The 23,547-nt window shown below is 41.6% G+C and overlaps 1 protein-coding gene across 4 annotated transcripts in view; it reads left to right on the plus strand.

Annotated features, from left to right (window-relative positions):
• The first annotated feature begins 13,991 nt into the window (after nt 1–13,991).
• CDH17 (cadherin 17) overlaps nt 13,992–23,547 on the plus strand; it is an 85,559-nt gene continuing 76,003 nt past the window's right edge. For 2 of the 4 annotated variants that reach the window (XM_069601173.1, XM_069601170.1), the window contains exon 1: nt 13,992–14,152. The gene's annotated coding sequence lies outside the window, so the exon portion shown is untranslated. The remainder of the gene's footprint in view (nt 14,153–23,547) is intronic. The other 2 variants (XM_069601171.1, XM_069601174.1) reach the window with 2 other exon arrangements.

A 23,547-nucleotide genomic window follows, 5' to 3' on the forward strand; every position in this document is an offset into this window, starting at 1 on the left:
TGTCTGCACCCAGCAAGCTCATGACTCTACCAAGCACTCTGCCTCTTACTCCTGGTCCTCCTGGAGACCAGGCAGGAGACCAGGCACTGGACTAAAGCAGGAATACGGTTATCTGGGGGCCACAGGGAGAACACAGAGGTAGACTGCTTTCCTAGCCCAAATACCAACACAAACGTTTTTTAAAAATTGATTTTTAGTGGAGTATGTGTGCTTACTCACTCAGTCGTGTCCAACTCTTTGTGACCCTTTGGATTATAGCCCATCAGGCTACCCTTTCCATGGGATTTTTCAGGCAAGAATACTGGAGTGGGTTGCCATCTCCTCCTCCAGGGGATCTTCTTGACCCAGGGATTAAACCAGTGTCTTATCTCCTTTGTCTCCTGCATGGCAGGAGTATTCTTTACCTGCTGAGCCATCAGAGTTGATTTAAAATGTTGTGTTAGTTTCTGCTGTACAGCAAAGTGAATTCATTATACATAAACATATACTGACTCTTTTTCAGATTATTTTCCCATATAGGTCATTACAGAGTATTGAGTAGAGTTGCTTATTCTATACAGTAGGCCCTTATTGGTTATGTATTTTATATAGGTAAGTGTAAATGACAATGTTAGTCGCTCAGTCATGTCCAACCCTTTATGACCCCATGGGATGGTAGCCCATCAGGCTCCTCCTCTGTCCATGGAATTCTCCAGGCAAGAATACTGGAATGGGTTGCTATTCCCTTCTCCAGGGGCTCTTCCCGACCCAGGGATCGAACCCAGATCTTCTGCACTTCAGGCAGATTCTTTACTGTCTGAGCCACCAGGGAAGCCCATTTTATACACAGTAGTTTGTATATGTCAATTCCAATCTCCCAATTTAGTCCCACTCCCCATCCCCCTTCAGTTCAGTTCAGTCACTCAGTCGTGTCTGACTCTTTTCAACCCCATGAATTGCAGCATGCCAGGCCTCCTTGTCTATCACCAACTCCTGGAGTTTACCCAGACTCATGTCCATCGAGTCAGTGATGCCATCCAGCCATCTCATCCTCTGTGGTCCCCTTCTCCTCCTGCCCCCAATCCCTCCCAGCATCAGGGTCTTTTCCAATGAGTCAACTCTTCACATGAGATGGCCAAAGTATTGGAGTCTCAGCTTCAGCATCAGTCCTTCCAATGAACAACCAGGACTGATCTCCTTTAGGATGGACTGGTTGGATCTTCTTGCAGTCCAAGGGACTCTCAAGAGTCATCTTGAAAACCATGGTTCAAAAGCACCAATTCTTTGGCACTCAGCTTTCTTTGTATTCCAACTCTCACATCCATACATGATTACTGGAAAAACCCTAGCTTTGACTAGACGGACGTTTGTTGGCAAAGTAATGTCTCTGCTTTTGAATATACTGTCTAGGTTGGTCATAACTTTCCTTCCGAGGAGAAAGCATCTTTTAATTTCATGGCTGCAGTCATCATCTGCAGTGATTTTGGAGCCCAGAAAAATGAAGTCTGACATGGTTTCCACTGTTTCCCCACCTATTTGCCATGAAGTGATGGGACCAGATGCCATGATCTTTGTTTTCTGAATGTTGAGCTTTAAGCCAACTTTTTCACTCTCCTCTTTCACTTTCATTAAGAGGCTTTTTAGTTCCTCTTCACTTTCTGCTATAAGGGTGGTGTCATCTGCGTATCTGAGGTTACACAGATGCGTATCTCCCGGCCATCTTGATTCCAGCTTGTGCTTCTTCCAGCCCAGCGTTTCTCATGATGTACTCTGCATAGAAGTTAAATAAGCAGGGTGACAATATAAGCCTTGACGTACTCCTTTTCCTATTTGGAACCATCCCCCTTGGTCCAACACAAATTTTTATAAGTGAACAGCACACACAATTCTGTTACTATCCTGTTATGTAACTCCAACTCAGTGTTTCCACACTCAAAGCACCCAGCCACAAACAAGGGTGATCTGAGCATGAGCTGAAGACAGATGAAGACTTGATGTCGGTCACCCAGGCTCTAGAAGGGGCCAGCAAGAGATCAAAGTGCAGCCTTGCCACCCGCTGCCTGCCTCTGAGCAAGCAGTTCTTTGGAATAGCTCTGCCACAAGCCATGAGCAAATGTTAGTCTAAATTTGGGGCTGGCAGAGATAAGAGGCCAGGCAGATGGCCTGGATGAGAGCCTTTCCAGGGGCTCAGTAAGAATCTACAACCGACAATTGTCAACAGAGTGTAATGGACTGGAAATATGGGCATGTCTTGCTAACAAAGGCATCCCCTAATCCCTTTAGAAGAGGGGGTATGGTTTTCAGTCTACAGGCTTGGTTGTTTACCTGAGTGAGTATTCCTCCCCATAAGACCCCTAAACAGAGATGAAAGAAGGGAATAGCATGGACCATTGCACACTTACCATCACAGGTTTCTTCTGTTAGAAGCATTTTTCTGATCTTCTTTCTTCCCTTACCTCTTGGGCTCATGAAGAGAAATCACAAGTCATGTGGAGGCTAAAGACTCCAAATTTACATTCAAATTTGGGTTCTTCTATTAGCTGATGGATGCTGGGGCAAGTCACTTAACTGAAGAGTTTGCGGAAATGGGGATATAGAGATATTTACCTTGGAGATGCTAAAAAAAAGCATCTTAGATAAATAGTGCCTGTTTTCTGAATCAATGGATTATTTTTCTCATGAAAGAAGAAAATAAATCATATCTTGAAATTTATATGCTGATGGTCTCATCAGACAAGTAGCCTCTTTGGAGGGCTCCAGAAGACCCCTGGTGCTTGGCGTTATGACCTAGGTACTTCCTTCCTCACTTTGTGATGAATCATGATCAAGTGTGCGTGTGCCTGTGTGTGTGTAAGAGAGAGAGATTGTGACAATTAAGGGACAACTTGGCTGTACTGTGCCCAGATATGTTGTCAAACATATATGCTTCTGTGAGATTGTTTTGAGATGGGGACAGGGAGGCCTGGCGTGCTGTAGTTCATGGGGTTGCAAAGAGTCGGACACGACTGTGCGACTGAACTGAACTGAACTAAAATTGAAATTAGTGGGCTCGAATAAAGGAGATTGCTTTCCCTAGTGTGGTCAGCCTTACTCAATCAGTTGAAGGCCTGAATAAAACAAGACTGATTTCCCTGGGTCAAGCATGAATTCTGTCAGTCAATTGCCTTTGGACTTGAACTGGAACATCAGCTCTTCCTGATTCTCCAGCCTGCTGACCCACCTTGCAGATTTCGGGTTTGCCAGAGTCATAATTGCATGAGCCAATTTTTTAAAAAAGCAGTCTTTCTGTTGGTTCTACTTCCTTGGAGAACCGTGACTGATTCTGGTGAGACAAGAAGAGTATCAGCATGCTCTGCTGGCTTATATCATCTGAGAGACTTCACTTGACAAACCTGCTCATAGCACCTTTTTCCACAAAGATTCTGCATTTTTGAAATCCTGTAGCGTTTTTGTCTTGTGCCTGCTTTTCATTATTTTCTTATTTGGGATAAATTAAAAGCATAAAACAGGGAATACCATGGCCATTACTAGACTGTACTATGTTCAAGGGAATCTTAATTCAAACTAAGACCAAAGACACACACCCACTCCTCTTCTGAAGACAAAATAAAAGACAATACAAGATAGTTTCTGTCAACGTAATTCTATTATCAGGACCTACAAAGCAAGGATCATTTTAATAATTATGATAGTAATAACAATAGCTGACTCTTAGAAAGAAAATGAAAGTGAAATTCACTCAGTCCGTTCCAACTCTGTGACCCCAAGGACTATATGATCCATGGAATTCTCCAGGCCAGAATACTGGAGTGGGTAGCTTTTCCCTTCTCCAGGGGATCTTCCCAACCCAGGGATCGAACCCAGGTCTCCCACATCGCAAGCAGATACCAGCTGAGCCACAAGGGAAGCCCGATACATAGAAGCCCTTGCCAATTATTGGGCATATACAAGAATTTACATACATTATTTCCCTAAACATGATAATAGTGGTGGGAAGCCTTCCTAAATGTACTGGAGAATCACTGCAAGCCCCTAAATTTTAGTGTCTAATTTCTCCCTACAAATGATGCATTTCTTTGAATTTTATTTAATTATTTTTATGTTTTGATGTGCTGGGGCTTCGTTGCTGTGTGTGGGCTTTCTCTAGTTGCAGCGAGTGAGGGCTGCTCTAGCTGTGTGCGGACTTTTCATTTAGGGGCTGCTCTTGTTGCTGAGCTCTAGGACACTCGAGGCTCTGGGACACTCGGGCTTCAGTAGCTGTGGCGTATGGGCTTGGTTGCCCTGAGACATGTAGGATCTTTCTGGAACAGGGATCAAAACTGTGTCTCTTACATTGGCAGGTGGATTCCTAACCACTGCACCTCCAGGGAAGTCCTAAATGATACATTTTGAAAGGACTGTTTCTTGGTTATTTTCTACCAGATTTGTTCCATTCAGTTTTATCTGTCTTCAACTCTTCATGCGGTAGAATAACTATGTACTGTGGAGGCTGTATTTATCATTATCCAATGGCAGAAAAGCCAGCATGGTCAAACAGCATGTTTATTCTGGGTAATCATGTATTCTGGTTATATAGATTTCACATAACCATATGTGGCTGAAAAGTTTTTAGATACATTTAATTCAACAGGATATATTTATTGCTCTGCCTCTGGAATGTAATAGCATTTTGGTGGGTCATAAACCTCTTGAGGATATCTTTCTGCCTCTGGGTCATCTTCACAATCATCAGTTCTCACTGTATGTATCATTACTTTCTGTTTGTTTTTTTTTTTAAATTGGAGTATAGTTGCTTACAACATTGTGTTACCTCCTGCTGTACAGTGAAATGAATCAGCTCTATGCATACACATATCCCTTCCCTGTTAGAGCCCTCTCCCTGCCTGCCCCCATCCCCACCATCTAGCGCCAGGCTGAGCCCCATGTACTACACGGCAGCTTCCCATGTGTGTCCGTTTTCACACACGGCAGTGCACTACCTGCTAATCAGCAGGACGCTAAATAAATGAGCCTTTACTGTAATACTTGCCATGAGCGGCAATGGCTGCATGTGTCTACAAATTATCATTTGTGGTCAATTTATTTTAAAATGATAGAAGGTGATAGGAAAAGGAGCTGTGAAACATACCTTCTCCTTCCTCAGTGCCCACCAGCCCCTGACGGGTTTTCTGGCTGTTTTTATCCTGGATTTGCTGCCCAGATAAGCGACAGAGGCATCGGTTGTCTTCTGAACTCATTCGCCTTTGATAACAGGTCTTCATCCTTTCCCTGATGGTGCTGTTGTCCTTATTTCAGTGGGCAGGATTTTCACCCAGGAAATGCTCTGGGCACTGGTGCCCACAAAATGCCATCTGCGGCCTGCCAAACCCAGACAGTGGGGGAGGCTTTTGAAGGCAGAATTCCCTAAGTTAGAGGGCAAATGAAGTCACTTGCTGGCTGTGTGATCCTGAGAGAATAACTCAACCTCTCTGAGCCTCCTTTTTCTTACCTGTAAAAGTGTGGTGGTAATGCCTGTGCTATGGGAGAGGGGAGACTGGAATGATTCACGGAGGAAATGAATATGAAATGCTTAGTACTTGGTCTGGAATGATAATTCATGAATGGCAGTGGATCTAATTGCTTGTAACCCTGCCATCAGCTCAGATTTCTCTGACCATTGGAGACACAGAATCTCAAATCACGCTGTGAAAGGCTAGAGACACCTCCAAGATACCTGCAGATGACTGAGACCTAACCTCAAGTCGGACAACCTGCCCCTTCCTTCTGCACCCCTTTTGCTTCCAGGTCACCAGCTCCTGTGTCTACACATGTGCTACTTGTGTTTCATGCTGTGCCTACTGGCCAAGATCCTTATATCCTTGAGATGCTAGCAAAGGAGAACAGTTCTTATGTTTCAGTACTAACATTGTAGTGCCCTAAGCTCCAAATTTACCTTCCAATTCAGGAGGCTTCATTTACATTTTCTGAAAGGCCAGATTCAGAATGTGAAACTAGAGGGCCAGCACATGGTGTTATGGTGAAACAGTGTCTTCTCTGGAAACTGTCCAATTGAGAATGGGCTCAACACTGTCTCCACAGAAATAAATGCCTCGATGGTTTGAACAACAACAACAACAAAAACACCATTCACTGCTTATTGACCCAGATCCTTTGCTCAAAACAAGAATAAGAAATTAGGGAAAGTCAGAGTGTGCGTGTGTGTATGTGTAACTAAAGAGTTCTCACTTTAAAGTTTACTAATAGAACATGTCAAAATCAACAAAAATAGAATAATGTAATAAACTCCCATCTGCCATCATTGCCCACTTGCTTTGGTACTCAGCTTGTGCCTAGTCTTGCTTCATTTCTGCTGCCCTGTACCACACTACCTTCCCTTACAACCAGAATGGATTCTTACAAAACACATCTAAGACAGCAAATCACTTCATCCATAACTCAATGCATATCGCTAAATAAGAACCCTTAAAGAACTGAAACCACATAACCATTTTCACACCCCCAAATGGAATTTACCTATTTATATAATTTTTTTTTAAAGAAAAGAATTGGTTTGGGGAATTCCCTGGCAGTCCAGTGGTTAGGACTCTGAACTCTTACTGACCTGGGTTCGATGCCTGGTTGGGGAGCTAAAATCTCCCATGCTGCATGAAAAAACAAGACCACAGCAGAGAATTGGTCCATGCCTTCTCTCAATTTTCTTTTAATCTATAACTGTTCAATCTTTTTTCCTTTTCAATTTATACATGGAAGAAACTGAGTCATCTGTCCCATAGTATTTCACGTTTTCTATTTTGCAACTCTGAGTGACATTTCATCTGTAACTTGTTCCTCTCACCAGAATTTCCTGTAGACTAATTCTTAAGACCTACAGTCTAGAGTGGAAAGTTTGATCTGCTTTAGATACAATTTTCTATCAAGAAATCTTCATGAGCGTACTTCTTTCAGGGGGCGGTGGTGCGACATGTTGTCTGTTTGCTGTAGTTCATCATTTTTGATAGATTCACTTTTCACTAGGGGTTGCAAAATGATAATAGTCTAATTCTATCATTCCTTCATTTATTTGATGGAAGTCGTCTATAAAGAGAAACTTTCCCTTAAAACTCTTTGGTTACCCCAAGATAGAGTTTGCACAGTAAGGGCAGATTAAGTCCTTTATTCTTATCTATTCAGAATGAGGACTTGGTTCTCAGTCATCCTCCAAGGGGGATCAATGAGTTTTTGTTGTTGGCTATAATTATAGCCTCATGGATTTAAACATGTTTGATGTGTTTCAGTTCATTTCAGTCATTTTTTGCCTCTGAGAGCCTCTTTCTGTTTGTTGAATTCTTTGAATACAACTCCAGTGGGTTTTGATAACTTCGTTGCTGTCCATTATGACAAATGTTCTAGGTACATTTTGTACATTTCCTGCTCCAGACCAAGAGTCAGCAATTTCTTCAAGGAGATTTAGCTCCGTTTGTGAGAAATGATGTTTAAAGATCACAAGCTGGCTTTAGGGCTGCTCATTGCTTATGAGCTGGTCATTGTTTCTAGGCTGTTTCAGTGGACAGAATGATAAAAATTATTTAGGAGAAAATATATCATGAGTTCCTGCTAAAATTTTGAATTTGGACTTAGTATTGCAGGACTTCTGTTTAACTTCTTTGATTTTGTATTTGTATATTTTTGCTCTTCTGCCTAAAATCATGACTTCAAGCAGTGTTAATATAATTACTTTGGCTTTACTATCTGTGTTTCAGAATGATGATATTAATATCATTGCTAGCAGAATGATTTCTGAAAACAGTTTAAGATTTTTAAGGTGATTTTTGTCCTTAGGATCTAATCCACCAGGTTCACAGTGATACTGCTGTTTTTAAATCGTTTGAATTATTTCCTCTCAGGCTATGCTACTCATTCAATATACAGAGAAGTTTGTTTCATTTGCTTTCCATTTAAGAGTAGCTTTCTTTTAATTTTGACCTAAGGTTGTTTTGTAGTTATGTAAAGAATTTGCATGGTTCTAAAGGAGATCAGCCCTGGGATTTCTTTGGAAGGAATGATGCTAAAGCTGAAACTCCACTACTTTGGCCACCTCATGTGAAGAGTTGACTCACTGGAAAAGACTCTGATGCTGTGAGGGGTTGGGAGCAGGAGGAGAAGGGGACGACCGAGGATGAGATGGCTGGATGGCATCACTGACTTGATGGACGTGAGTCTGAGTGAACTCTGGGAGTTGGTGATGGACAGGGAGGCCTGGCGGGCTGCCAGGACACGATTGAGCGACTGAACTGAACTGAATGTCAAATCTATACAGTCAGTTATATTCAGAGCAGTTCTAGCTTCTGTTCTTATTCTCTCCACTTTGATCTCTAGCTTCCCCTATGATAACTATTAAACAAATGCGCTTTATCCTTCTATTTTCTAAAGTATAAGTAAATGTATATCTGTATGTGTTTATATATGTACATAATTACATATATATACAAGTATATGAATTTGTATCTTCCTCTTCTCCAGTATTAGATAAATGATTCAGTTCAGTTCAGTTCAGTCACTCAGTTGTGTCCAACTCTTTGCAACCCCATGGACTGCAGCGCTCCAGGCTTCCCTGTCCATCACCAGCTCCCAGAGCTTGCTCAAATTCATGTCCAGTGAGTCGGTAATGCCATCCGACCATCTCATCCTCTGTTGTCCCCTTTTCCTCCTGCCTTCAATATTCCCTAGCATCAGGGTCTTTTCCAGTGAGTCAGTTCTTCGCATCAGGTGGCCAAAGTACCAGAGTTTCAGCTTCAGAATCAGTCCTTCCAATAAGTACTCAGGACTGATTTCCTTTAGGATGTACTGGTTGGATCTCCTTGCAGTCCAAGGGACTCTCAAGAATCTTTTCCAACACCACAGCTCAACAGCATCGATTCTTCAGTGCTCAGCTTTCTTTATGGTCCAACTCTCACATGCATATATGACTACTGGAAAAACCATGGCTTTGACTAATGGACCTTTGTTGGCAAAGTGTCTCTGCTTTTTAATATGCTGTCTAGGTTGGTTATAGCTTTCCTTCCAAGGAGCAAGTGTCTTTTAATTTCAGGGCTGCAGTCACCATCTGTAGTGATTTTGGAGCCCCCCAAAATAAAGTTTCTCACTGTTTCCGTTGTTTCCCCATCTATTTACCATGAAGTGATGGGACCAGATGCCATGATTTTAGTTTTTTGAATGTTGAGTTTTAAGCCAGGTTTTTCACTCTCCTCTTTCACTTTCATCAAGAGGCTCTTTAGTTCCTCTTCACTTTCTGCCATAAGGGTGGTGTCATTTGCATATCTGAGATTATTGATATTTCTCCCATCAATCTTGATTCCAGCTTGTGCTTCATCCAGCCTAGCATTTCACATGATGTACTCTGCATATAAGTTAAATAAGCAAGGTAACAATATACAGCCTTGATGTACTCCTTTCCTGATTTGGAATCAGTCCATTGTTCCATGTCTGGTTCCAACTGCTGCTTCTTGACCTGCATATAGATATCTCAGGAGGCAGGAAAGGTGGTCTAGTATTCTCATCTCTTTAGAATTTCCCACAATTTGTTGTGATCCACACATCAAAGACTTTGGCGTAGTCAGTAAAGCAGAAGTAGATATTTTCCTGGAACTCTCTTGCTTTTTCTATAGTCCAACAGATGTTGACAATTTGATCTCTGGTTCCTCTGCCTTTTCTAAATCTAGCTTGAACATCTGGAAGTTCACAGTTCATGTACTGTTGAAACCTGCCTTGGAGAATTTTGAACATTACTTTGCTAGCATGTGAGATGAGTGTAATTGTGAGGTAGTTTGAACATTCTTTGGCATTGCCTTTCTTTGGGATTGGAATGGAACCTGACCTTTTCCAGACCTGTGGCCACTGCTGAGTTTTCCAAATTTGCTGGCATATTGAGTGCAGCACTTTCATAGCATCATCTTTTAGCACTTGAAATAGCTCAGCTGGAATTCCATCACCTCCACTAGCTTTGTTGGTAATGATGCTTCCTAAGGCCCATTTGACTTCTGACTCCAGGATGTCTGGCTCTAGATGAGTGATGGTAGCATACTATTAAATATATACACTTTCTTTTGGTTTTCAGTTCAGTTCTGTTCAGTTCAGTCGTTCAGTCGTGTCCGACTCTTCGCGACCCCATGAATCGCAGCACACCAGGCCTCCCTGTCCATCACCAACTCCCAGAGTTCACTCAGACTCACGTCCATCGAGTCAGTGATGCCATCCAGCCATCTCATCCACTGTCGTCCCCTTCTCCTCCTGCCCCCAATCCCTCCCACCATCAGAGTCTTTTCCAATGAGTCAGCTCTTCGCATGAGGTGTCCAAAGTACTGGAGCTTCAGCTTTAGCAACATTCCTTCCAAAGAAATCCCAGGGCTGATCTCCTTCAGAATGGACTGGTTGGATCTCCTTGCAGTCCAAGGGACTCTCAAGAGTCTTTTCCAACACCACAGTTCAAAAGCATCAATTCTTTGGTGCTCAGCTTTCTTCACAGTCCTTATTTTATTTTAAACTTTTTATTTTGTATTGAGGTATAGCCAATTAACAAGCAATGCTGTGATAGTTTCAGGTGAACTGTGAAGGGACTCAGCCATATATATAGATATATCCCTTCTTCCCCAAACTCCCCTCCCATCCAGGCTGCCGCAAGACATTGAGCAGAGTTCCATGTGCTCTACAGTAGGTCCTTGTTGATTAACCATTTTCAATATAGCAGTGTTCTGGGTAGCAGCAGCCAAGCAAAGACTCAGCTGCTTGGTTAGAGCCTGAAAGTCAGGCTCTCAGTTGTTGAATTTTCAACTCATGAACTTATGTCATTCAGAGAGCAAAAGTTTCTCTAAACTGTCTACCACAAACAAGCAATGTTAAGAATAACTTTCATGGTGCCTCTTCAGACCCTAGCACAAACAATGTTGGAAAAAGCCTCCAGGAGCCCAACCAGCTCAAAAGTAGAAGAGCTGCTGTTCGCTAGATGCCAGTCAGGCAGAGAGAAAAGCTGATGTAATTTTATGAATTGAGAAGCTTGGCCTATAGTCCAGGTGATGCAGGATCATTTGACCTCTAGTAGAGTTGACCAGAAGTCTGCTTCTAGGCAAGACCACTATTTCTTTTTTCCTAGGAAGTCAGTTTGAATGCTCTAGGGTGAGGGATCAGGTCATGTGTTTCAAGGGAAGCACAGATGGAACAAAGCTGGACATGAGCTGTTAATTGCTAAAGCTGGAGGTTGGTACATGTGTTCATTACATTAATCTCTCTACTTCTGTTTATGTTAAAATTTTTCCACTGCAAAATGTTACAATAAGAGAATTCAAGTCACACACACACACACACAACCTGACTGAAGCATTTGGTATCCAACCATAGACTACAGATACTCCTGTGAGCCTTCTACATCAATCCTTGAATCAAATCAATCACCAGCAGAAAGATTATCCTAGATGGACCTCATTAATTTAAATTCCAGTGGAAATTTAATTTTTTTAAAATTTAAACTTTTTACTAAGTTACTTTTTCATGTTATATCCTTTGATTTTATCAATGGTGGATATAAGAGATATCCCTATAGAGAATGTACATCTTTTATACAGTCATGCAAAAAGATATTACATTGTTGGATATACACTCTAGAATTGAGGTTTAATCTGATTCAGGTATATTTTCCCAGGAATAATCCTGTATAAATGGGATTGCATACTTCTACCAGAAGACATCTAGTGACCAATTTGTGATGGGACAGTCTAGTCTTTACCTAGACTCATTATTTCACTAGGCATTTGCAAAATGATAACATTCAGATTATATCATTGTCACTTCATTTGTTTGTTGGAAGACATCTATAAGAGAAACTTTTTCTTATGACCCTAGAGTTCCTCTTCTCACAGAATGGCTGGCATGCTTTAAGCCTGGAAAAATGCTAAGAGTGGTTACCACCTTCCTCAACCTCAGCAGAACCTTAGTAAACTTCTGAAATGGAGAGGATGGCATTTGGACAGAGAAGTCTGGATGAACTCATATAAATATGTCATGGAGGGAATATAGAAGTAGATGAATAAACAGGGCTGGTTTAGCATTGCCTACTTCAACATTAGTGAGTTTGCCCAAAGTAACAGTTTTGGCTTTGATATAAGTTCTCTAGAACTTTTTAAAACTGTGTGAAACAGTTAGTTGTATACTAAGGCCTCTTCTGTTTGGTTGAGCCACTCAAGTCGAAGTAATAGGAGAAAGGATGTGGTCCTGGTGTCCAGGGTAGAAGCTGTGACTAGGACATCTCTATAAATCAGGAGCAGTGTTCACAATGACAAGGATCCTGAGTTATCTGAATCCAACTCTTAGCTCTGTAACCACCAGTTATGTGTCTATGAACAAGTTATTTGACTTCCTTGAACCTCAGTTTCTGTAATTGGGGTTGGAGACTGTGATCTGCCTTTCAGTCTTGCGCACATTAGAGATAAGATAAGCCAAGCACTTTGCCCAGCATCTGGCATAGAATAGATACTTGCTAAATAGACCTCATCATCATTTAGAAGTAATTCAGAAAAAGGCAAACAGCATATGATACCACTTATATGTGGAATCTAAAATATGACACAAACGAACTTATCTACGAAACAGAAGCAAACCCACAGACACAGACAATAGTCTTGTGGTTGCCAAGGGGGAGGTGGAGTGGGACAGGGACGGACTGAAAGTTTGGTGGCGGGGGGGAGTGGGGGTGGTGGTGGAGGGAGAAGGCATAAGTAAACAAATAAATGGAAGAAAGACAAAGGAACTGCTTAATGATCAGACTAAATAGTTAAGTCGGAATTGGGGACCATCCCTAAATTCAGGACTGAACACATTAGGTGGCAAAACAACTTCTGGAGCAATCACATGGGCTACATTTAAAAACTGTGCAAAGTTCCTCCTGGGGAGAATTGTATGTCCACCAAATCCAAAGACGTTGCTGCAGGTTTATAAAGTCAGGGCAACTCTCTAGTCAGCTACCAGTAGAAATCAGAGTTCTCACTGCACTTTCAGAAGCCATTTGGTGAGAAATATGTCCAAATGGTGTCTGCTGAGATGCCTAATGACTTATTTCAAGCTTTCTCACTGACGTTTGCTGTATTGTAGCTTTTAAAATAGAAACTTAAATGAGAATTTGAACTTAGCTTTTTGTGGCTTCCTTTGTTGGTTTGCTTATTAACGACACCAATTTTAGTTTCCTAGCAGCCTTTGCAATACCACGAGATTAGGGTGATTAAGCCTTCTAGGCTTGTGGTCAGTTCAGTTCAGTTCAGTCGCTCAGTCGTGTCCGACTCTTTGCGACCCCATGAATCACAGCCCGCCAGGCCTCCCTGTCCATCACCAACACCTGGAGTTTACTCAAACTCATGTCCATCGAGTTGGTGATGCCATCCAGCCATCTCATCCTCTGTCGTCCCCTTCTCCTGGCCCCAATCCCTCCCAGCATCAGAGTCTTTTCCGATGAGTCAATTCTTCTCATGAGGTGGAGTTTCAGCTTTAGAATCAGTCCTTCCAAAGAACATCCAGGACTGATCTCCTTTAGAATGGACTGGTTGGATAGCCTTGCAGTCCAAGGGACTCTCAAGAGTCTTCTCCAACACCAGGCTTGTGGTAGATGAGGCTAATTGCTGTTGGTTCCTGGTCTGAGTGAGGTTGGGAGGCAAATGGCAAAACACCCAGTAATGGAGAGGATGGTCAGTTATTGGGGGAAGGGGCTTCCCAGGTGGCTCACCGGTAAAGAATCCACCTGCCAAGCAGGAGATGGTGATTGGATCCCTGGGTCAGGAAGATCCCCTGGAGAAGGAAGTGGCAACCCATTCTGTATTCTTGCCTGGAAATGCCCATGGACAGAGGAGCCTAGCCTGCTGCAGTCCAGGGGGCTGCAAAAGAATCGGACATGACTGAGCGGCTAAACAATGAACAACGTGTAAAAAGCCCAGGAAGTCAGGGATAACTGATTGACCACTGGGGCAAAGTGCACCTGGCCTTGTGTCTAATTCTTTGAACAATATTGGCTGCTGGGCTGGGCTGGTTTGAGCTGAACTCCAGTAAAGCTAACCACTTCCTCATTAGCTCTGAGACAGGGTGAACTTCCTCCAGACCAGCTGAGAGAGAGACTGGATCCAATTTGGCCAGGTGATGCTCTCACTCCATGCTGAGAAAGGTCAGGGGGATGTCTAAGAGGATACCAGCTGGGGAGGAGATCTGGGTGGAATGTGCTCTAGGGGGTAAAGTAGTTGGTGTTATCTGGGAATGGAAATGACACCAGGGCAGGTTTCGCGGCCGGGGCAGGATTCCCAGGGAAGGAGCTCTCAGAAAACGTGGGGCGAACGGACAGCTGGTGGGAATGTTGTTGGGGTGGGAGTGTGGATGTTTGGGCTGTGGTTCTGTGAGCTGATGCGTCTAAGCTGCCTCTGATTCTGGTGCCTGGTGGATAAGTAGAGCCGCATAGGAGAGGCACCCTGCGGGTTATTAAAGGCTCTCAGCCCTGAGTAGCTATGAAGTGCTCTGATATATATATATATATATATTTTTTTTTTTAAATTCACACCTGGACTCAAGCCTTGGTGAGTCGATTTTTATCTTCTTTTTTTTTTCTTGGTTTCTTTATTTGCAAAGTAATAAAAATAATGACCTCACAGCATTGTTGTGAGGATGTTATGCTGAGACCAGTTAGGAAAGTGCCTGACAAAGGGCAGGCCTTGGATCAGTGAGTCTCAAGCTCAGCTGAGCCTTTGGTACCAAGGAGAACATAGAAACGGCTGTTGTCAGATCATCAAACACCAACCCAATTAGAATCATTTTGCTTCTGTGCAGCCAAGGTTAAGAAGCTCAGTACTAAAAATTAATTGTTTTCAGAAAGCTCAGAGGATAGAAAAGAGTGGTGGTTTTTGGTTAACTTTTAGTCAAGTCCTGTGTTGTTAACTGTGATTAGTTTTCTTTTGTATAAAGTGGTAACTTGGAGAAGGTACAGCCACCTCTGTCTTGTAAATCAATCTGATTGGATATAGTGCTGGTTCTAGGCAATCCCCCTTGCTTCTCATGCTTAGGAGTGGAACTGGGAAGATATGGGAGTAAAATAGTCTCTTTGGAGCCTTGCCTCTGGGACTCACTCGACAAGACCACAGGGTTTGAAACAGGGGCACAGTGTGAGTGGGATTCCGACAGTTTAATCAAAGACGGTCTGTGGGGCCTCCCCCATGCTTTGTGAGGGGACCTGGCATTACCTGAGTGCTCATTGGTGACCCCCAAGAATCCTTCCCCAGTGGCTTCCCTCTGTCCTCCTCCTTCAGGCTTCTCCTGAAGAACAGCAAAGTGGATCTCAGGTGTGAGATTTCATTCCTGGGTTTTCTCCTGTAGCAACTGGGGAATTTCAGGCTTAAGATGACAGAGCTTTTCCAGAAATTCTCCTGCATAATTACTGTGTGCGTACATGACCCTAGGCTTAATATTACCCTGAGCCGGAAGACCAAAGAAAGAAAAAAATATCTGTTTTGTTTTCTGAGTTACTAGATTTGGTCACGTCGAAAGAAAATTGACTTCCCTTTTTGGGGGCCAGTGAATTGAAAGAGTTTCTCTAGTGCTGAACTGACTGACCTGAAGCTCTAGGAGAGAGACGGAAAGGCCTGTGGTCACCTGGTCCTCTTTTCCTTCCTTCTTTGCTTGGGGCAGAGAACTTTCAAGAATGGAAATGTTCTTATAGACACTTTTAAAAGTAAAACATAGAAGATGAGATCAAATAATAAGTAAAATAAGCAAAACAAATATATTTAGGTGAGACTAACATGATTAAAACCCCTCAAATCATCTGTGATGCTAGAACACAATGAATTTGTTTTGAAGTTCCTGGTTGGAGGTAACTGGAAATGTTTAAGCCTGTGTCTTGTATTTCATATCAGGGTGAGTTTGGCTGCAGGAATTACCTGTTCCTTTTTTTGGTAACAGCTTTACTGAGATAAAAATGAATGTACATAAAAGTTACCAATTTAAAGTACAGAACTCAATAGTTGTTTTTAGTATATTTACAGAATCGTGCAACCGTCACTGCAGTGAATTTTAGAACATTTTCATCACTAGGAAAAGAAACCCCATATCCTTTAACATAAACTTCTAACCCCATCGACCCACTCCCTGACCTCAGGCAACCATGAATCTACTTTCTAGCTCTATGAACTTGCCTGTCCTGGGCATTTCACATGAATGGAATCATACAGTGTTTGGCCTTTTTTGTCTGGCTACTTTTACTTCATCTATGTTGTAGCATATGTCAGTTCTCCCTTTCTTTTTGTGGCTAAAGAATACCCTATTACCTGGATACCCCACATTTTGTTTATCCATTTGTTGGTTGAGTGGACATTTGGTTGCTTTTACTCTTAGTTATTACGCATAATGCTGCCGTGACCATTCATGCACCGATTTTTATGTGGACGTATGTCATTTTTTTCTTAGATACATACCTAAGAATGACATTGCTAGGTCAGATGGTGTAAGTTTTTGAGGAAATTTCCAGATTTTTTTTTCCAAAGTGACTTTATCATTTACATTCCCACTGAGTATACAAAGATTCTGATTTCTCTATATCTTCTCCAATACTTGCTGTTATATGTCCTTTTTGTTATAGTTATCTTAATAGGTATAAAGTAGTATCTGATTATGGTTTTGATTTACATCATGCTTATGCCTAATGATGTTGACCATCTTTTCATGTATTTGTTAGCTATTTGAATACCTTCTTTAATAATATCTGTTCTTATCCTTTGTCCATTTCTGATGGATTTTAATCTAGTTATTTTTGAATTCTAAGAGTTTTTTTTTAATGTGTTCTAGCTACAGTTCCCTTCTCAGATATGTGGTTTACTCTCATCCTGTGGGTGGCCTTTCCACTATATAAAAAAAATTATTTTTATTTATTTGGCTGCACTGGGTCTATGTTGCAGCATGTGGAATCTGATTATAGTTGCAGCATGCAAACTCTCAGTGGTGGCATGTGGGATCTGACTCCCTGACCAGGGGTTGAACTCGAGCCCCCTGCGCTGGGAGTGGGAGCTTTAGCCACTGGACCACCAGAGATGCCCCTCACTTTTAATAGTGTTCTTTGAAGCACAAATTCTTAATTTTGATGAAGTCCAATTTGTTTTTCTATTGTTGTTTGTGCTTTTGCTGTTATGTCTAAGAAACCATTGCCAAATCCAAAGACATTCAGATTTACCACTGTTTTCTTCTAAGAGTTTTATAGAGTCCCTAGTTTCAGGTCTTTAATCCACTCTGAGTTCATTTTTCTGGATGGTATGATATAGGAGTCTGATGTCATTCCTTTGCATGTAGGTATGCAGTTATTTCATCACCATGTGTTGAAAATACTATTTTTCTCCAGGAAATACTTCTTAAGGACAACATTTTCAGAGGCAATCCCAATGTTTTGTTTTCCCATGAGAAACCCATAAGTAGAGAAAGCAATCCAGAGTTTACTGAGCCCTCGTGTCCAAGTCATGGAGTCCTTCCTAGGCAAGGTTGGTGATTCCCAGGCATATTCACTGCCAGCCTCCTATTTGTACCCATGACAGAAATTACCAATCAATCACAGCACCCTGGCTAAGGCTTGGTGACTACCAAGGCTAACATGAAGGGGTAGTGTTCCAAGAGGCTGAGTTTGGGAGAGAGTGAAGCGGTGAGATTAATTTTGTATATGTTGAGTTTGTAGTGCATTTGGGACATATAAAGGGAGCTTTGGCAATAATTGGTTGGTGTAAAAAGACTGAAACCCAGGCCAGGGGAGGGATCTATACTGAGAGACTTGAGACTTTGCTGTACAGATGGGAACAGATCCAACCTCCTAGAGTGAGTGACAAGGTGAGATAACCTGGCATTGACCCAAGGAGTCTGGTGAGGCTACAAATGGGACTGCCAGAGACTGGCTCGAGAAGTAGAAAAGAAATCAGAGCAGAGTATTCGCAAATAAACCAAGGAAAAGGGCAGTTCAGGGAAGGCTACTGATAGTGTCACATGTTGTGAGAGATCTGGTAAAGTGCAGCGTTTCTGATTATCAAATGGGGTTGTTATCGCCTTTGCGAGCGCAGCTTCCAGGGGATGCTGGAGGTGGAAACAAGATGCAATAGTCTGAGCATTGAACAGGATGTGAGCCGAGACCAATGCTGGTGAAATCTGGTAAGAGAGACAGAGATCAGACTCAGAAAAGCAACAAGATTATTGCAACTTCTTGGAATTAAGAAAAAAATTTGAGGTCAAATGAAATGTTCAGTAGACTGTGAAAAAAATGTCTGAGGCAAGATAAGCATCTTTGTGTTTGCCAGATTCAGTCTGCATGGATAACATCAACTCAACTGCAGTGTTGTCTGAGACAGGTCCTGCAGAAATGGTGGGGGAAAATTAATATCAAGGACAGACCTTGTTAAAGAATATTTACTTTCAGATAGAGCACAGAATCACCAAGCTGTATTTCTCAGAGAAGGGTCCATGTGATTACTTGCATCAGGAATCCAGAAGGCTTTAAAAAAATATTGATCCCTGGGATGCATCTGTGACCTCCTGAGTCAGGATCTCATCATAGGAGGCCCAGTTTTAATAAACTGCCCATATTTAGAAAGCTCTAGAAAGCATTTGTCCAATCTATGTCTGATGTGGATACTTACTAACCATTCCAGTCATAGGGTTCTCCAGAAGTTTCCTGATAGGGGTAACTGGAGCCAGATTAAGGACCTATTGCCTATTAGGACCAATTGCCTGCTAGGCAATCGTCTGGAGCAACCCTCTATAGACGGAGTTAAAATATTCCTGAAACAGACAACTGCAAGCCGGATCTACTTCTGTCAAAATTGAAAACAGGGAAAAGACTTTTCATTAGCTTCAAACTGTCTTTTTTGAATATTTTTAGGATGAGCACAGGTCATAGCTAAGATTTTGAAACTTCATTATGTATGGTTCAGTGTTTTTTACTTGGCATTAGTGTTTTATTTTCATATCTAAGCCTTAAATCACTTAGTAATTCCTTAGAGTGTTCTGGTTTGGGAAATTGCCTGAAACAATAACATGAAAAACAATAAAAAGCCCAAACTCAAGGACAAGAATAAGGGCAGTGTAAGAGTGGGGGCTATGTTGCTTACATTTATCAGAATGTGGACACTGCCTTGGCCAGTGAAAGGAATTAGAGAAAATTCTGCTATGGTTTAAAACATTCACTAGCAGAAAATTAATTTCATGTCATTCCACTAAATAAATGTGGAATAAAAGATGTAAAATATAGCCTTGAGAGGATCCAAAATCATTTACTTATCTGGGTTCCCATTAGCCTTGGTTGGGCCTGCATGTAATCCCGACTATTAGGAGTTATTGAATTAAATAACTCAAAAGAGTTTAATTCTGAAAAGTATTTACTGAGAATTTCCTGGTGGGCTAGTGGTTGGGCCATTGCACTCCCACCGCTGAGGGCCCAGGTTCAGTGGTCTGGGAACTAAGATCCTGCAAACTGCACGGCTTGGTCAAAAATTAAATAAATAAAATAATAAGAATTTATTCAGTTCTAATGGAAGACAGTTTCTGCCATCAGTAACATGAGTAAGACATGTTTTAAGTAATTAAAAGTATTATTATATATGTATTATATAGCTCCTATTAGATGAAGTTCTATGTTGATAGATGCATGATAAAAAGTTCTTAAAATACATAAAATGTAACGCAAATAAAGTCCAAGTTAAAGTGCAAGTGAATGAAAAATGGAAAAACTTAGTATTCATAAATTTACTTTGAGCTTATCTAATAAGAATATTAGAAATGTAACATTCTTTGAAATTTAAGAATCATTTCAAATTTTCATCAAGCTTTTGTCTAGGAGGCTATCCAAACTTTATTCCTTGTTAACTAGCTAACTAGCACAGTCCATAGATCAAACATTGCTTATATATTGTCTATGGCTAATGTTGGAGGAATGGTTAAAACACTATTAATATTAAATGTTAATATGTTCTAATACTATGAAGCTGTTAGGCAGAAGTATTTATCCTAACTTTTCCAATTGTTCACTTGTTTCCATCATATAAACAATTTATATCTACTTTGCTCTGATAAAAATAATTAGTAATCTTTATCAATTAAAATTTCCTTATTATTACTGTCAGTGTTAAACTACTGAACTGGAAATGCCTCATTTTTACATAAGAATGGGTTCCTAAAATGCGAAGGTGTTTACCCTGAAACACAGGGCAGAATTTAATTTAGAATTATAAATCCAGATAATTTTAATCTAAAATTGTAAACCCAGATAATTTTATAACTTATAAATTTAAATTTAAGGTATGAATGGTGAACACACAGCTCTGAAAACTGTGCTAACCTATTATCATGGAGAGCACAGGAGACGCCTTTATAATACAGAGATGTGAATACCTGTTAATTTCTCTGATGGGTGGTTTTGGCCTTTTTAGAGTTTAATCAATCTAATTCTCTGACTTGAGAAACTAGAAACCCAGAACATAAAATATATAAAGGGAAGCCCACTTTAGGAACCGGGCTATCTCCCATCAGGAATGGGGTCACACAAATGGATTTCTTCCTAAATGGAACCCGAAGAAAAACAAACTGGCAAATTCAACAGCTGTGGTGGTGAATAGGTTAGGCTTTGAATCAGACAGACCAAGGCTGGAGTCCTGATTCTATAATTTTGATCATCGCTAAGAATCAGTGATTAAAAGTGGTACATATATACACATTCTTTTGAAGAAAAGCTTATAGATTTAAATGTACTTTTTGCATACATTATTAAAAAGTACTGCAAGTGTTTGAAGAAGAAGCAAACTCGGAGCAACACCTTGAGATTCTTGTCATTGATTCAGGAAGTAAAACATGCAAGTGAAAGTTCTTTGATCTTGTGGAGCAAGGTCATTTGATCTGGTTCACGGGAGGGCAGAGGTGTTAAGAATGTGAGAGTTGCTTAGCCTCACTGACCTCATTTTTCTAGATGTAGCTATGTTGTGAAACAAAGGAAGAAGGATCCTTGCTGGGCCTGCCGGTCTACCGAGCATGCTGACCGCTGGCCCACAACCAGGTGATTTCACTTCAGGGTCCCCAAGACAAGTGAGGCTTAGTCTTCTCAAGGGGATCGAGAAGGCAGAAGCCTGTCTAGACAGTGGCTATGCTCTTGTGCTTTGACTGTGCTGGATGAGTGCTAGAGACAGGTGGAGAACACAGTGCAGCTCAGGAGAAGCCCAGAAATGAGTATCAGAATGACCATCACATTTGACACAAAAGCAACCTTGATTCACATCTTTAGTGTAGGTTTCCAGAGTGACTGAGGGGTGGGAATGAGGAATCCGTCAAAAAGAGCCCTTGACTTTAGAAATCTGGGCCATAGGCTTTTATTGATTAATTGGAAACTTCATTTTGAGTGGAAAAACTTGAGTGGTAACTTGTTCTTAGTAAGTCCATCCTCAGAGAGGTGAGAAAAAGGACTTGATTTGTGTTTTGGGGGAAGGCTACTGCTGGCTGCTTCGTGCAGACTTTGAAGAGGACCCTTGGGCTTCAGAAGCGGGTGCTGTCAGATTGCACGCGGGGTTGACCGTCTGGATCATTTCCCCTGTCTCTTGTGCCTGGTTATCAGTGAACCGAGTCACTGCTCAGACATGACACCCTGTACTTGTCTGTGTTTAAGATGGAATCTATACAAATATCTGTCAATTATTCTTCTGTGCCAAGTGGTGGGAAAGAGGACTTCCTCTCTGGCTCACTGGGTAAAGAATTTACCTACGATGCAGGAGACACAGGAGATGCGAGTTCAATGCTTGAGTCAGGAAGGTCCCCTGGAGAAGGAAATGGCAACCCCCTCCAGTATTCTTGCCTGGGAAATCCCATGGACAGAGGAGCCTGGGGGGCTACAGTCCACGGAGTCACCAAGAGTTGAACAGGACTGAGCAACTAAATGCACAAGGGTTGGGAGAGCAAATTATGGAGGAAACTAAAAGATGTTAGGGAACTCACACTCCACAGACAGCTGAATACACAGAAAGTTTTTCCATGCTAACTTCCTCTTGTCTTCTATTTTATTTAACCTACATTCTGAAATTCAGAAACTTGTTCTGAGATGTGTTAGATGTGAATGAACTGCTTTTGGTATAAATGCATTTCTTTCCTGGGTTACGATTCCATTTATGACATCTGATGAAAATCAATAAAACCAGTCAATGGTTAATGTTTGACTGAAGGGGAAGGGAGAGGCTGGGGAAGCAGAGCTGTGCACTGGGTGTGGCCTCTGGGGAAGATACTCCAGTGCCAGCAAGGGTCCCAGCAGCTGAATGGAAGAAAATAACCTTTAACCACCATTTTTGTTACTTACAGAGAGGTAAGCTTTGGTATGTCTTAACTATGCTGATAATGTATTTCTTTAAGGAGAGCAAAATAGATGGCGAAGGGGCTTACTTAAGTTGATGGATAAAAGCATTCCTTGAGGGGTGCTGGGTAGCATTTGCTGGGAGGGAAAGTTTATTCCTAGTGTAATAAGTTATGCTTCTGGAGCATAATTTCTTTTGCAGGTTCTTTTGATTAGTCTATATCTTCTATAAATCCATTTCATGAAGTGGTTTGGGTTAAATCAAGCTTGGGAGTAGAATTAAAGGAAAGAATAATGCTTTGGATGTTTACATGTGGATTACACCCATTCTTTGCAATTAAAATATAAAAAAGTGCCCAGCCCTGAGAATCCCTGGGACTCTCATACTCTAGAAATCAGGGCCAGAATCTCATTTTCACAATGTGTCATTTCTCAGAGGCGGTCTTGAAAAACTGTGCATTTTATTTACTTCTCAGAGAGTGAAATTCAGTTTAGGATTCATAGGACTGCCTGGGACAGAGCAGAGAAAGGGAAATGCATAGGAGGGGAAAAAAGTCCTTTGTTAAAAGTAGTGGAATAGGAATTGAAAACAGAGAGACAGATGTGCCTTCCCAATTGGGAAAGCAAGGTTGGTGCGTGTATCGTCAGATTCTGGTCCTTCTTTCGGCCACATCGGTGGATGTAATATCAGCTAACGAGTGATTATTTTGAGATGTCAAGACATGTACAGCTTGTCAGTGTCTTCAAAGGTCCAGTCCCTGTCTCTGTCCCAGCTTTTCCTTCATTGTGAGTGACTTTGAAACAGATGCCCTCTGGGCTGGCAGACGCCAAGCAGCAGACGGGCAATGCATTCTCTAACATTTTCTCGTCTTTCTGTTTCTTCAAAAACTCAGATAGCAAGAGCAGAATAATTTGAAAGAAGAAGAAAGCATATGTTTCGATGACAGGGAAAATGGATGGCATTCAGCCCTCACCAGGAAATGAAATGAGTCTTGCTGAGTGAAGGTTTATCATGGACTATAGAGTATGTAGTTTATGAGTCTTCAGGGTTGGGCAGATGGGTTAGGCCAGTTTCATCATTTACCAGCCAAGGGACACGGAGCAGATTGCTTAAGCTCCCTGTACCTTAAATTTCTCACCTAAAGAATGGAGATGCCTGCCTCACCAAGAAGTTGTGAGAATAAGTTAAAAATTAGATCAGCACGTCAAGAACTCAGTACACT

This window comes from Ovis canadensis, chromosome 9, assembly GCF_042477335.2.
Source record: "Ovis canadensis isolate MfBH-ARS-UI-01 breed Bighorn chromosome 9, ARS-UI_OviCan_v2, whole genome shotgun sequence".
Lineage (NCBI taxonomy): Eukaryota > Metazoa > Chordata > Mammalia > Artiodactyla > Bovidae > Ovis > Ovis canadensis.